This window comes from Mus musculus, chromosome 4 (assembly GCF_000001635.26).
Source record: "Mus musculus strain C57BL/6J chromosome 4, GRCm38.p6 C57BL/6J".
Classification (NCBI taxonomy): Eukaryota; Metazoa; Chordata; class Mammalia; order Rodentia; family Muridae; genus Mus; species Mus musculus.
Window position 1 is genome coordinate 10,411,443 of NC_000070.6, and position 13,664 is coordinate 10,425,106.

Consider the following 13,664-nt stretch of genomic DNA (forward strand, 5'->3'; position numbering starts at 1 on the left):
CTTAAATACTGGTTCTGTTTACTAGGTCCATAACTGAGTAAAATGTGAGGAGTCCTCCATAAATTTTTTGAATGCCAGATCATTTTAAAAGTATTAATACTCACAGACTAGTTTAATTCTATGATATAAAGCCAACATCTAATCTGAAAGTTCACCACACATGGGACTCCAACTCAGTTCACAACATTTTCCTTTCATTCTTTCCTTGGCTTAATCACAATGAAATATTTTATTGAATTTTTTTCCAAACAAAATCATAGTCTTAATAAAATGAGCTTCAGAAAGAAAATACATTGCTCTGTGTTTTTATTTCTTAATCTCATTCTGCAAAATGATGCTATTTAGACGATCCCTTTATATAGAGACCTCTTTTTTTCCTCAGTTCTTTTTTTATTAGATATTTTCTTTATATACATTTCAAATGCTACCCCAAAAGTTCCCTATACCCTCCTCCTGCCCTGCTCTCCTACCCACCCACTACCGCTTCTTGACCCTGGTGTTCCCCTGTACTGGGGCATATAAAGTTTGCAATACCAAGGTGCCTCTCTTCCCAGTGATGGCTGACTAGGCCATCTTCTGCTACATATGCAGCTAGAGATACAAGTTCTGGGGGTACTGGTTAGTTAATATTGTTGATCCACCTATAGGGTTGCAGACCCCTTCAGCTCCTTGGGTGCTTTCTCTAGCTTCTCCATTAGGGGCCCTGTGTTTCATCTTATAGATGACCATGAGCATTCACTTCTGTATTCGCCAGGCACTGGCATAGCCTCATACGAGACAGCTATATCAGGGTCCCTTCAGCAAAATTGTGGAGAGCTGCGATAACATTCGCCATCACAAGATGGTGCCAGCTTTCCGCTGCGCCAGCTCGACAAGCTGTGTGCGCATGTGCAAGAGTGTGTTTGCGCCAAGTCATAGCCCACCCCGGGGCGTATCAATGAGATCATGGGTAAGCGACCAGTCAGGCATGGACACACCACGCTAGGGTGTATATAAGCAGCGCCTTTCTGAGGCTCGGGGTCTTCCTCTTCAAGATGCAATAAATGCTTTGCTGCAGAAGGATCCTGGTGTCCACGTGCGTTCTTGCTGGTGAGACGATAGCGCAGGACACAAAATCTTTCTGGTATATGCAATAGTGTCTGGGTTTGGTGGCTGATCATAGGATGGATACTTAAATGAGTAAAACTCATCTAAACCCATATTTTTCTATAACCTAAATTACTCATATTAAACTATGTTGTGTCTAGTTTTATGTTAACTTGACACAAATTGGAGTCATTTGGGAAGAGAGGCATTCTAAACTGACAAAAAAACACTTCCATAAGATTTGCATTTTCTTAATTATTGTGAGAAGGCAAAGGCCATAGTGGGTGGTACCAATCCTGGGCAGGTGTTTCTGGGGTGCTTAAGAAGCAAGCCAGTAAGCAGCACTCTTCCACAACCTCTGCATCACTTTGTGCCTCCAGGTTCCTGCCACAATATTCTGCCCTGAGTTCCTTAATGATGGAGTATTGCCTAGAAGTCTAAGTGAAATAAACCCCACCCTCCTCCAGGTGCTTTGGGTCATGGTGTTTATCATAGCAATAGAAACTCTAAAACAGACAAGTTGTCCTATCAATTTTCAGAAGCACATTCTTTAAAAAGTCTTTTAACACTGCCACTATTGAGATGACTCTCCCAGTTACTGTTATCTACTTTATGGTTGTTATATGATTAATGTAAACACATGTATGTATGTGTCCATTAGATTGGATTTCATGACCGGATTCTGAATAGTCCAATAATGATCATCTGCTTGCTAGAGGGCCAGAGAACTTAATAACTGCTTAATCCAAGGAACTGGAGCCTCAGAACAGAGAGAGACCAAGGGTAGCTACTCCAAGGCTGAAAGCCTAGAAGCTCAGCATGGGGGCAGAGGGCTGTTGGTATGACTCTCCAGTACAAAGTTAAAGAAGGTGAGGTCATCAGACTTCCATGGGTGATGACAGCAGCAGCAGACACACTCACCAAGGAAGAGTGGCACTACACACACTAATTGGGCTCCTCCTTCTGTCATCTGTGTTCCATACAGCCTACAGGAGAGTGCCACCCACATTTATGGTAGGTCTTTCAAATGCCAGTAATCTCTGGAAATTCCCTCAAAGACATGCTTGCCTAATCTTCTAAGCATGTCTCAATCCAATCAAGTTGACAGTCAGTATTAACCATTGGTTACAGTTATCCATGAAATGTGGCAGAAAATAAAATCTGAAGCAGGAGCAAAACTTGCTCATATTTTTATTCAATGTGCTTCTTCACACAAACACAAATTAACTCTCAGAGACTGTGTGTCTTATGAGCTCAGGGACTTGAGCAAAGCCCCTGCCCCATGATCGCGTGACCAATAAGCTAACAAGTACAGAGACAACTCCTTGCTAATTTTTATTTTTACTTGTGTGTGTGTGTGTGTGTGTGTGTGTGTGTGTGTGTGTGTCTGTCTGCCTGTCTATGTGTCTGTGTCTGTGTGTCTATGTTGTGTATCTCTCTATGTCTGTGTGTTCTGTCTGTGTCTCTGAGTGTGTGTGTGTGTGTGTGTGTGTGTGAGAGAGAGAGAGAGAGAGAGAGAGAGAGAGAGAGAGAGAGATTGATTCTGTCTGTGGAAACCAGAAGAGGGCATAGGATTCTCTGGAACTAGACTTACAGGCAATTGTGAGCCATCAAATGGGAGTGCTGTAAATTGAACATGGGTCCTCTACAAGAACAGTAGTGCTCTTAAACACTAAAGCACTTCCCCAACCCCAGAAATACAATTTTAAAACAAAAGAAATATCTGTGACTATGTACTGTGAAAGAGGTAGGTCCTTCAACTAAGTTCAAGAAAGTTCCTTGAAAATAAAACTAATTGATATTAAGAACAGGAATTCAGAATCCATAGTCTCTGCACTCCAATATATAAAATGTCAAATTTTCAACAACAGAATAAAGGAAGCTGGGTGAGAAGAGGGAGAGACAGGGAAAGATATGCAAAGTACCAAGAAAGCATGACCTACATTGAAAGGGAAAAAATTAGTCAATAGAGACAGCCTTTGATTGGGCCCAGATGGTAGATTTAGCAAACACTTCAAAGTAGCTATTAAAAGAATGTTCAAGAAATTAAAGGAAAACCATGTCTATGGAATGAAAGAAAATATGAAGATAATTACTCAACAAATAAGTAATCACAATAGAAAAACAGAAACTATTTTAAAACCAAATGAAAAGTCTGTATTTGAAAAGTACAAAGACTTAAAAGAGAGAGAGAAAAGAAAAGAAAATCTTAATTGTCATGGGATCAACAGCAGATATGAGGTGGTAGAAGAAAGAATTCTTATGGATATAATCTAAAAAATGAGAGAGAAAAAAGATTTTAAAAAAGCTAACAGACCTTGCAGACCTGCAAATCCATATATAAAAGGGAGTTCCAGAACAGGGGGAGAACATAAAAATATTTGGAGAAATAATGGTCCTCAAACCTCTGTAATTTGAGGAGAAACAAGAAGTTCAGTGAACCTAAGATAGGGAAACTCAAAAGCTCCACATCTATACATACTATAATCTAACCACTATTCAAAAGACAAAATAAACAGTCTTGAAAACATTAATAGAGACATGATTTATCAAGTGTGGGGAAACCACGTGACTAATGAGCAGTTTGTAATCAGAAGCAATGGCAGTCAGGAGGCACAGAACGACATTTGCAAAGACATGGAATGAAAATTGTCAAAGTTCTATGTCTACCAAAATTTATAAAACTAAGATAAAACAAAGATTTCTCATGTAAAATAAAACCTAGAGAAATACTTTTTGAGTCTTGTCTGAAGGAATATGTGTGGAGATCTATGAGGAGAGAAGTACTGGAAGGGCAGACGAACCTTTGTGTGGCAAGTGTAAATGCTGTGTCTTTCTGCTCTTATGCTTTGGGTGAGCTTGCATAAAGTAATAACCATATTACAAAATTTCTGGCTTTACTGAATCTGTGTTACTATGGTTTTTTTAATTTATTTTTTATTAGATATTTTCTTCATTTACATTTCAACTGCTATCCCAAAAGTTCCCTATACTTCGCCCCCCCCCCCGCCCCGTCGCCCTGCTCCCCTACCCACCCACTCCCGCTTCTTGACCCTGGCATTCCCCTGTACTGGGACATATAAAGTTTGCAATACCAAGGGGCCTCTCTTCCCAGTGTTTATGGTAAGAGCTGAAAGATGGGGGAAGAATCAGCAGCAGCAGCTGAAGAAAAGTTACTGCGTTTTAGAGCAGACCTCATGTGCAAACTCCACAGCTAGCCCCACAACACCCAGAGGCAGCTCCACTTCCAGGCACTCCAACACCCCCAGAATCAGAGGATCACATGATCACAGGATCACAGGTTCACAGGATCACAGGATCACAGGAGCTTGGTTATACCAGGACCTTAAGGTCCCAAAGTCAGCTTGACACCCAGGAGCTCGGACACACCCAGGATCCCAGAATCACAGGATCACAGAGACAGCTTGACTCAGAGGAGTTCTGACACAACCAGGATCACAGGAAGTACAGACTCCAGTCAGACATAGCCAGGGAAGGTAGCACTCGAGATAACCAGATGGCAGGAGACAAGCATAAGAACATAAGCAACAGAAACAAAGGTTACTTGGCATCATCAGAACCCAATTCTCCCACCATAAGAAGTCCTGGATATCCCAACTCACCATAAAAGCAAGATTCAGATCTAAAATCACATCTCATGATGATGATAGAGGACACTAAGAAAGACATAAATAACTCTCTTAAAGAAATACAGAAGAACACTGGTAAACAGTTAAAGGCCCTTAAAGAGGAAACACAAAAATCCCTTAAAGAGTTACAGGAAAACACAATCAAATAGGTGAAGGAAATGAACAAAACCATCAAAGATCTAAAAATGGAACTAGAAACAATAAAGAAATCACAAAGGGAGACAATCCTGGAGTTAGAAAACCTAGGATCAGGAGTCATAGAATATGAGAGATAGAAGAGAGAATCTCGGGTACAAAAGATACCATAGAAAACATTGACACTCAGTCTGGCAGTTCCTCTGAAAATTGGACATAGTACTACCGAAGGATCCCGCAATACCTCTCCTGGGCATATAACCAGAAGATGTTCCAACTGGTAAGAAAGACACATGCTCCACTATGTTCATAGCAGCCTTCTTTATAATAGCCAGAAGCTGGAAAGAACCCAGATGCCCCTCAACAGAGGAATGGATACAGAAAATGTGGTACATTTAAACAATGGAGTACTACTTAGCTATTAAAAAGAATGAATTTATGAAATTTCTAGGCAAATGGATGGACCTGGAGGGCATCATCCTGAGTGAGGTAACCCAATCACAAAAGAACTCACATGATATGTACTCACTGTTAAGTGGATATTAGCCCAGAAACTTAGAATATCCAAGATACAAGATACAAAGCACATGAAACTCAAGAAGAACGAAGACCAAAGTGTGAACCCTTTGCCCCTTGTTAGAATTGGGAACAAAACACCCATGGAAGGAGTTACAGAGACAAAGTTTGGAGCTGAGACAAAAGGATGGACCATCTAGAGACTGCCATATCCAGGGATCCATCCCATAATCAGCCTCCAAACGCTGATACCATTGCTTACACTAGCAAGATTTTGCTGAAAGGACCCTGATATAGCTGTCTCTTGTGAGGCTATGCCAGGGCCTAGCAAACACAGAAGTGGATGCTTACAGTCAGCAATTGGATGGATCACAGGGCCCCCAATGGAAGAGCTAGAGAAAGTACCCAAGGAGCTAAAGGAATCTGCAACCCTATAGGTGGAACAACAATATGAACTAACCAGTCCGTCCGTCCCCCCCCCCCCCCGCGCCCCGGAGCTTGTGTCTCTAGCTGCATATGTATCAGAAGATGACCTAGTCAGCCATCAGTGGAAAGAGACGCCCATTGGTCATGCAAACATTATATGTCTCAGTACAGGGGAACACCAGGGCCAAGAAGTGGGAGTGGGGGGGAGGGTATGGGGGACTTTGGGGATAGCATTGGAAATGTAAATGAGGAAAATACCTAATTAAAAAAAAAAGAAAACATTGACACAACACATAATGAATACGTAAAGAGCAAAAAGTTCCTAACCCAAAACATCCAGGAAATCCAGGACACAATAAGAAGACCAAACCTAAAGATAGTAGGTATAGAAGAGAGTGAGATTCCCAACTTAAAAGGCCAGTAAATATCTTCAACAAAATTATAGAAGAAAATTTCCCTAACCTAAAGAAAGAAAAGCCCATGAACAAGAAGCCTACACAACTCCAAATAGACTGGACCAGAAAAGAAATTCCTCCCATCACATAATAATCAAAACACCAAATGCACTAAACAAAGAAAGAATTTTAAAAACAGTAAGGGAAAAATTCAAGTAACACATAAAGGCAGACCTATCAGAATTACACCAGACATCTCACCAGAGACTATGAAAGCTAGAAGACCCTGGGCAGATATCATATAGACCCTAAGAGAACACAAATGCCAGCCTAGGGTACTATACCCAGCAAAACTCTCAATCACTACAAATGGAGAAAACAAGATATTCCATGACAAAACCAGATTTACACAATGTCTTTCCACAAATCTGGCCCTACAAAGGATAATAGATGAAAAACACCAAGAGAAGGAGTGAAACTACACCCTAGAAGAAGCAAGAAAGTCATCTTTCAACAAACCACAAAAACATAATTCCACCTCTAACAAGAAAATTAACAAGAAGTAACAAGCACTTTTCCTTAATATCTCTTAATATGAAAATTAATATTACCAATGTTTCCTAATCGATTAAAATTCAAAAATATGAGGAATTAGAAATTTGTCGGCTGTCATCTCAAGGTCTGTCTAATTTGATAATGGGAGAAATAGGTCCAATATTGTACAATCCATATACACTTTCTGCTTTTTGTACATGACAGGGTCTTGCTGTGTGCCACATAACGGTCTTGAAATCATGCTTCTCCTATCTCAGCCTCTCTATTAGTAGGATTGTTTATTTGATGTTTTTACACTATACTATGGTTTTCAGAACAGCTTACATATTTCAAAATTATTTATACACCCAAAAGAAATGGAGACAATTAATTTGAGAGGTGGCTTGTAAGAGAACAGCAAAGAGTGAGACTGATAGCTTTGTTTAATATTTATAATTATTGTATTAATTTTGAATAAGAGGACTTTATAAGTTACTCTTATCCTGAAATGAATGCTTTTCAAAATCATCACAGCCAATGATGCACCAGAATCTTACCCTCACCTAACGTCTGTGCCACCCTCCAAGCAGAACCATTGTTCATTGAAACAGTTGATGAGTGACTTCATGGATAGACAATCCTAATACACACACCATTTCTTAAATGAATGTAACCTGTTCCCTGCAGGCTGAGAATGATGACAATCACTCAAGTCAAATAGCTTTGACCATAGCAGGAAATCTGTATCCAAAAATCATGCCTACAGTTCATTCCTTGGCGCAGCAGAACTGTCAACTCTTAGTTTATCTACTGTGGAGGTGAAATTCTATGGTGATGTGCAGGACATTCAAATACAACCTTATTACAATGAACCCCAATATCCAGAAACTGTTCTGATTTTGTGTTTTTACCACAGTAAGAGCCAAGATTTTAAGCTCTACTAAAAAACAAACCAAACAAACAAAAAGTCTTTATTTATTTATGGTCATTAAAAAAAAACTAATAGTGATATATTATTTTAAAATATCATACAGTTAATATATTTGGAGTTGTTTAAAATTTATATTAAGAAAAACACTTAAGACTGTTCAATTGATTGTTGTTTTATATCAAACTTTTATAACACTCATTTTTATTATTATAATATTTTATAAATTTTGAAGAATATGATAAAAAACAAAAGGTATTATAGGTTTTGAATGGGGACTCTCTGGGAGAAGTTGGGGTAAAAGGGAAAGAAGAATGTAATGAAAGTCTATTTACTCAAAATATGTTTTTAAATGTTAACAAATGCAGATAAATTGAAATTATGTATCTTTTCTCATCATAAAGCAATAAAACTTAAATCAAAGGAAAAAGTTATACTGTGTTTTAGGAAACTTAAATCAATATTAATCAGAGGTAGAATATTATAAATTAAAATGAGACTTGTTACCCTCTCTGAGCAACTACTAACAGAATATCTCATATATGACCAAAAGAACCAAAAAGATAATTATAATATACTGAAAATATTGAGTCCATAAAAAAAGGCAATTGTGAAAAAGTATTGAAAGAGAGATGTAAATCAAACAGCAAAATTGGCCTTTAAAAATTTACCTTCACAAATTACACTAAATGTGATGAAAGCAAATATTTCTAGATACAGAGAATGTCAGAAATAATAAAAATGTTTTTCAAAATCATATGTTATATAAAAGAATAAAAATTTTATTGAAAGATACAAATAGATTGAAAGTAAAATATTAGAAAAAATTCACCATGAAAGCAGCAATGTAAGAAAGCTGGAACTCAGTATACAACTGTTTCCAACACTAAGAGAGGTAGGTCTAAACTTGAAAATTGTTTCCTGCACTACAAAAAAAAATTATAAATGTATATCTAGGTATAATTTCGAGTCACTAATTAACTAAAGTAAAAAAAGATTTGATATTGCTTTCTCAATAATAAGATTATATATACATATATGTATATGATATTATAGAATATTCAATCCAATAATAGGAATCTATATGTATTTGTAAAAGTACAGTCCGTATTTTAGGGTGTAAATCTCAAACTTAAATATTTGAAATCATTCAAAGCATGTTTTCTCATAACAATTGAACTAAAGTTTGAGTAATCTATAAAAACAAATATAGAAATCCCCAAATTAATGAAAATTAAATAACATTATTCTTTTAATTTTTTTTTTTTACTTATTCACTTTACATCCAGCTCGTCTCCCAGTCACCCCCTCCCACAATCCTTTCTCCATCACCCCTCCCGTTCTCCTCTGAGCAGGTGGGGCCCCAGGGTTTCCCCTCACCCTGGCACATCAAGTCTCTGCAAGACTAGTTACTTCCTTTCCCACTAAGGCCAAATGAGGAAGCCCAGCTAGAAGAACATTTCCCACACATAAGCAACAACTTTTGGGGTAGCTCCTGCTCTAATTGTTTGGGGCCCACATAAAGACCAAGCTGTACATCTGCTACATATATGCAGGGAGGCCTAGGTCCAGCCCTTGTATGTTCTTTGGTTGGTGGTTCACTCTCTGAGAGCGAGAAGGGTCCAGGTTAGTTGATTCTGTTGCTCTTCCTGTGGAGTTCCTATCCCTTGAGAGACCACGATCCTTCCTCCTATTATTCCAAAAGAGCTTGAGGATGCTCTCTCTACTGTTTGGCTGTGGGTATCTGCATCTGTCTGAGTCAGCTAATATCATTCTTAATAACTCTTGGACCAAAGAGATAATCAAAAATAAAAATACAAATACAACTCTACCGTGATTTAGAACTTACTAGAATGTAGTAAGGTATAGCTACTCATATACACACATGAATTGATTGCTGTGCCTTTATTCTCAGCACATCTACTTCCTTAATCAGTGATAATTCTTGCTATGTGCACAGGAATTCCATCGCCTTGCTCACTATGGCTGCCCTCCATGTAGCTCCTTCAGCCTGCTGCTTGCAGCACAAGTCCCCCAATGAGAACTTGAGAGCCCCAAAGCTTTCCATCCATAGACAGTTGCCACTACATTCTCCATTCAGCTGCTTACTCCTTAATGGTTGACCAGAACAACCTAGAGGGTGGCCAACTTAATGCAACACCATCTATCTCTTCAATCACCTCATTCCCCACTGTTCTGGGGAGTCCTCAGAACTTGTCAAAGAAATAAGAACTGTACCTTTATATTCACAGGATAGTAGGAACCAAGCAGTGTGTTCTATGTTTACAAAGGAAATAGAGCTGCACCAGAAACCTACAAGCAGAATTCTTCCTATGTGCCTCCTAAAGGAGGGATTTGTTAATATAGAGCTGTATTTTAGCCTTTAAGCTGTGCTGTGTAGTTTGGGCATACAGAATAGAAAATAATAAATTGTTCTGGCTGTCTTCAAGAGAAAACATAGAGCCCTCTTGTGGTAGAATTACTACACTCACAATTAAACTCTACAACATAAGCCTTTTGCTGATACAATGACAAAATCCTAGACATTTCATATCCAGAAGCTCTTAATCTTCAAATGGACCTTCCTTTAAATGAGGATAAACTTTTCCTTATATAGATCCAGCCACGTGAGGGAAGCAAGGTTTCCTGGCAAGAGTTCTGAAGTTAATAAATTTTTACCCAAGACATAGCATGTTCTAAGTTACATCAAAATAAACTTGAAGTTAGAATCATTCTGATTGTTTTTGGCCACCTCAAACAGAAAATGATTTTCAGCATCAAAAAGTTTGCAAGCATTGTAGCTTATTTGGGAAAGTGGCTGCACACTATACCCAACATTGAAATCTCTTCATTATCAGGTGATTATTTTCTTGTACCATTCCATTTAAGCATGTATCTTATAAGTTTCAAGGGCAATGTTGAAATAAATGTGAAATCTCATCTACTTTCTAGAAATCTATCTTTTGAACAATAAGTCAAATTGGCTTTGGTCACTGATGAATAGAGAAAAATCTCCTATTGATCCCCTTATTTATCCAGCATTGCACTACAGAAAAACCAAAACCCACAGATGCCAGGAACATATTCCTTACCAGCCACAGACCAACCTCCTACATAACTGAGGCAGTAAAGAAAGCAACAATTCCCTGCCTACAGCTTGAGAGTTTTCCTTCTAGTTTTTAAGCGGGTTTTGTTTAAAGATCATGGGTTTCCCCCAGTCCCAGCTGAGAGGCACTCCTTTCTGAAAGAATGAATTTGCTTCAAATATACTGTGGGAAAACATTACTTAAGTGATAGGCAAGGTCATAAGTAGGTTAGACACATATATTTTATGACTCCCAACATAAGCAAACTTTACCTAGCCATGAGTGGGTGATTTTCTTAAGGCTCACACTGGATAGTTCTGCTGCTAAAGCCATCTCTCCTCTTCGGTTTCAATCACACAACTGTATTAGCTCTTTAAAAAAGCTATACCTCCAGACCTCCCAAAGAGGTATCTATTACCATGAGTTCTAAGAAAATGTTCTTTTAATTAGATACATTTATCTTTAATCCCTGTTTTGACAGAAATGCTAACATAAACATACATTACCAATACCTAAAACCCAGCTCATAGTGTGATTAATTTTTTTATACCTGACAGACACTTGGGAAAAAAATCACTTTGACCTCTTCCCATCTTTACGTAATTTCAGGATGGCCAAGTGTCAGAGCCTAACATTGAAACAGTGGCATTTGCACCTAAAGAACAATAATGACCCTTACACTGCTTCTTAAAAGTGGCAATAAAGAACCTAGTAAGACCTTCGGGTCCCATGTTGAAGCAGCTGAAATATCAAGTTAAATAATTTCTGCAAGGACTACAGTAATTATAAAACTCATTAAAGTTTACCTACACTTCATTCCTTGAGAGTTTTCACAAAGGACTTAGAAACCAGATGTTTCAAGATCAAGCTTTATAGATGTATTCCATTAAGTGTGTCCATAGTCATGGGAACAACAGAAATAACATGATCTTTACCATCTAGTCTTTCTTAAAACTGTATTTAAAGATTCCCAACAATGTAAGTGAAATTCAGATGAACACATAGCTAGCAGGTCAAAAGCCTGCCTCCCTCTCTATTCTATGCTAAAGATCAATTACTGATTTTCCTTGCATGTCTTTAATAAATGCATTTGCTTCCTACGGAGATGTCCAGAGAGGGCTTTCATAATTTGCTAGCTTTATTTTCTAGGTCTACCCTCTCCTTTTCAGTCTTAACTCTCCTTAGACCCCCACATTATACCCAGAACTTTCCATTTTCCTATTCCTTAGCATTGAGAATCAAGTCTCAATGTCTCTGTGGTCTTTTAATGCATGTAGAGTATTGAATCAATTGATGGTCCTGTGACTGGAGCTAAGTTTTAGTGATGATCACTCTGGAGACAGACCCTGGGAAAGAAGCTCCCTGTAGGTACATCTCAGGCTTGTGACTCTCCACCAACTTAAGAGCTTTTCTGCTAAATTGTGTGCATGCCTTTCTGAAGTGTTATATATGTTGAGACAGGAGTTAAATTATTAGAAATGTGAATATAAAATAAGTCAGATAAATCCCTGTTAACAACAGCATCTGGAGGAGGGAAATTAACCAAAGGCAACAGGGAGAAAGGGGAGAATAACCAAGTGGAATGGCTGCTCATGATGACTTTTGTAAGTGGCAAATATGAGTAGATGTGAGGACCACTCAGCAGTTGAGACTTGATTCTCAGTGCTAAGGAATAGGAAAATAGAAAGTTCTGGGTATAATGTGGGAGTCTAAGGAGACATAAGACTGTTAAGGAAAGGCTGGGCCTAGAAAATAAAGCCTTCAATTAAAGCAACGTGACCTTTTTTCCAAAGTGAAGGAAGCTACCATCTGCACAGCCTTTGTATCTAGAATTGACTGTGCAGATTTAGAATTTGCACCTTACAAATTTTCAACCAAGGATGAAATATTCTAGAATGGGCTGGACATACAAACCATGGAAAAATGTACCACATAGGTTTACTTTGAAGAAGTTCCAGAAACAACCTTACAAGTGGCTTTGTCCTTCCAGATAGTTCCCCCACAGATGCTCCTACCCTAAAACTCTCCTACAATTCAGGAAAGCTCTGGAGTTAGGTGAATAAGGTCAAATCTTAGGTTTATAACTCACTATTAAATAGCAATATCCTGAATAGAGTGTTCAATCCCTCTTTTATTGACTCTCGCCATCATTGTTTCAAATGACAGCAACATTTTACATTGCAAGGATGTTGTGATGGGTTAGCATCTCGCCTAACTCTTAGATGCTAGCTGCACTTTTCTCACGGCCAATATGTCAAAGTAATTCAGTGTCTTACTCTGTCCTAGCAACTCTTACTACTGACTAACTCAATACTTCCCTCATACAAGGACCTTTGTGACTAATTTGGGCACACCTAGAAAATCAAGATACTATGCTCTCTAAACTCTTACTACACCTGTTGCATCTCTTTTACCAGGTAAAATCCAATGTGTATTTTTGCCATCTTTGCCAAATAGCAGATGCTGTGATAATGTGCATTCATGTTTGTTTGGGTCTTTTATTTTGTCCCTTTAATCTTCATGTCTGTCTTTGGACAAGTACCACGCTATTTTTATTACTATAACTCTGTAATCGAGCTTGCAAGCTGATATGGTAATCTTTCCAGCACTGTTCTTTCTGCCCAGGATTGCTTTGGCTTTCCAGAGTCTTTTATGCTTCCACGTGAAATTTAGAATTTTATTTTTCTATTTCTGTAAAGAATGTCATGAGATTTTTATTGGGATTGTACAGAATCTGTAAATTGCTTTTGATATGATGCTTATTTTTATAATATCAATTCTACCAACTCATGACATGCTCTGAGGATTAAAAAGCCACTGTCCTATGGATCTCTAGATGTTAGATTTAGGAGCAATGAGACAATAAGGATGAGGAGGAGAAGAGAGAAAAGGAAGAGGAGGAGGAAAA